We start from the raw sequence: 2,602 nt of genomic DNA, 5'->3' as shown, positions 1-2,602 counted from the left end.
TTCCCCATTTCTTGTTTTTGTCAGGTTTGTCAAAGATCAGATGGTTGTAAATGTGTGGTGTTATTTCTGAGGCCTCTGTTCTGTTCCATTGGTCTATATCTCCATTTTGGTACAAGTACCAAACAACAGAGATATATCTCTGTTTTGGTTACTGTAGGCTTGTAGTATAGTTTGAAGTCAGGTAGCGCGATGCCTCCAGCTTTGTTCTTTTGGCTTAGAATTGTCTTGGCCATGTGGGCTCTTTTTTGGTTCTAAATGAACTTTTCCAATTCTGTGAAGAAAGTCATTGGTGGCTTGATGGGCGTGGCATTGAATCTATAAATTATCTTGAGCAGTATGGCCATTTTCACGATATTGATTCTTCCTATCCATGAGCATGAAATATTCTTCCGTTTGTTTGTATCCTCTTTTATTTCATTGAGCAGTAGTTTGTACTTCTCCTTGAAGAGGTCCTTCACATCCCTTGTAAGTTGGATTCCTAGATATTTCATTGTCTTTGTAGCAGTTGTGAATGGGAGTTCACTCATGATTTGGCTCTCTGCTTATCTGTTATTGGTGTATAAGAATGCTTGTGATTTTTGCACATTGATTTTGTATGCTGGGACTTTGCTGAAGTTATTTGTCAGCTTAAGGAGATTTTGGGCTGAGACAATGGGGTTTTCTAAATACATGATCATGTCATCTGCAAACAGGGACAATTTGCTTTCCTCTTTTCCTAATTGAACCCCCTTTATTTCTTTCTCCTGCCTGATTGCCCTGGCCAGAACTTCCAACACTATGTTGAATAGGAGTGGTGAGAGAGGACATCCCTGTCTTGTGCCAGTTTTCAAAGGGAATGCTTCCAGTTTTTGCCCATTTCAGTATGATATTGGCTGTAGATCTGTCATAAATAGTTCTTATTATTTTGAGATACGTTCCATCAATACCTAGTTTATTGAGAGCTTTTAGCATGAAGGTTTGTTGAATTTTGTCGAAGGCCTTTTCTGCATCTATTGAGATAATCATGTGGTTTTTATCTTTGGTTCTGTTTATGTGATGGATTACATTTATTGATTTGCGTATGTTGAATCAGCCTTGCATCCCAGGGATGAAGCCAACTTGATGTTGGTGGATAAGCTTTTTGGTGTGCTGCTGGATTCGGTTTGCGAGGATTTTATTGAGGGTTTTTCCATCGGTGTTCATCAGGGATATTGGTCTAAAATTCTCTTTTTGGTGTGTGTCTCTGCCAGGCTTTAGTATCAGGATGATGCTGGCCTCATAAAATGAGTTAGAAAGGATTCCCTCTTTTTCTATTGATTGGAAAATTTTGGAAGGAATGGTACCAGCTCCTCCTTGTACCTCTGGTAGAATTCAGCTGTGAATCCATCTGGTCCTGGACGTTTTTTGGTTGGTAGGCTATTAATTATTGCCTCAATTTCAGAGCCTGTTATTGGTCTATTCAGCAATTCAGCTTCTTCCTGGTTTAGTCTTGGGAGGGCGTATGTGTCCTGGAATTTATCCATTTCTTCTAGAGTTTCTAGTTTATATGCATAGAGGTGTTTATAGTATTCTCTGATGATAGTTTGTATTTCTGTGGGATCAGTGGTCATATCCCCTTTATCATTTTTTACTGTGTCTATTTGATTCTTCTGTCTTTTATTCTTCATTAGTCTTGCTAGTGGTCTATCAATTTTGTTGATCTTTTAAAAAAACCAGCTCCTGGATTCATTGATTTTTTTGAAGGGTCTTTTTGTGTCTCTGTCTTCTTCAGTTCTGCTCTGATCTTAGTTATTTCTTGCCTTCTGCTATCTTTTGAGTTGTTTGCTCTTGCTTCTCTAGTTCGTTCGTTCTTTCCTTCTTTCCTTCTTTCCTTCTTTCCTTCTTTCCTTCCTTCTTTCTTTCCTTCTTTCTTTCTTTCCTTTCTTTCCTTCCTTCCTTCCTTCCTTCCTTCCTTCCTTCCTTCCTTCTTTCCTTTCTTTCTTTTCTTCTTTCTTGACAGAGTCTCGCTCTGTTGCCCAGGCTGGAGTGCAGTGGTGCAACAAGCTCTGCCTCCCGGGTTCACGCCATTCTCCTGCCTCAGCCTCCCGAGTAGCTGGAACTACAGGTGCCCGCCACCACGCCTGGCTAATTTTTTGTATTTTTAGTAGAGACAGGATTTCACCATGTTAGACAGGATGGTCTTGATCTCCTGACCTTGTGATCTGCCCGCCTTGGCCTCCCAAAGTGCTGGGATTACAGGTGTGAGCCACCGTGCCCGGCCTCTAGTTCTTTCAGTTGTGATGTTAGAGTGTCGATTTTAGATCTTTCCTGATTTCTCTTGTGGGCATTTAGTGCTACAAATTTACCTCTACACACTGCTTTAAATGTGTCCCAGAGATTCTGGTACGTTGTGCTTTGTTCTCACTGGTTTCAGAGAACATCTTTCTTTCTGCCTTCATTTCTGTCATGCGCGTCCGTGTGAAGAGACCACCAAACAGGCTTTGTGTGAGCAATAAAGTTTTGTTTTTTTTTTTTTTTTTTTTTGACACGGAGCCTCGCTCTGTCGCCCAGGCTGGAGTGCAGTGGCCAGATCTCAGCTCACTGCAAGCTCCGCCTCCCGGGTTTACGCCATTCTCCTGCCTCA

At 41.2% G+C, this 2,602-nt stretch overlaps 1 protein-coding gene across 1 annotated transcript in view; it reads left to right on the top strand.

Annotated features, from left to right (window-relative positions):
• The window catches only part of NUP210L (nucleoporin 210kDa-like), a 187,744-nt gene that overhangs the window by 96,852 nt on the left and 88,290 nt on the right, over nt 1-2,602 (top strand). The gene's annotated exons all lie outside the window — the stretch shown is intronic.

Source organism: Mandrillus leucophaeus, unplaced genomic scaffold (assembly GCF_000951045.1).
Source record: "Mandrillus leucophaeus isolate KB7577 unplaced genomic scaffold, Mleu.le_1.0 Scaffold624, whole genome shotgun sequence".
Taxonomy (NCBI): domain Eukaryota; kingdom Metazoa; phylum Chordata; class Mammalia; order Primates; family Cercopithecidae; genus Mandrillus; species Mandrillus leucophaeus.
Note: the sequence above shows the minus strand (reverse complement) of the source record. Positions and strands in the feature narration are given on the sequence as shown.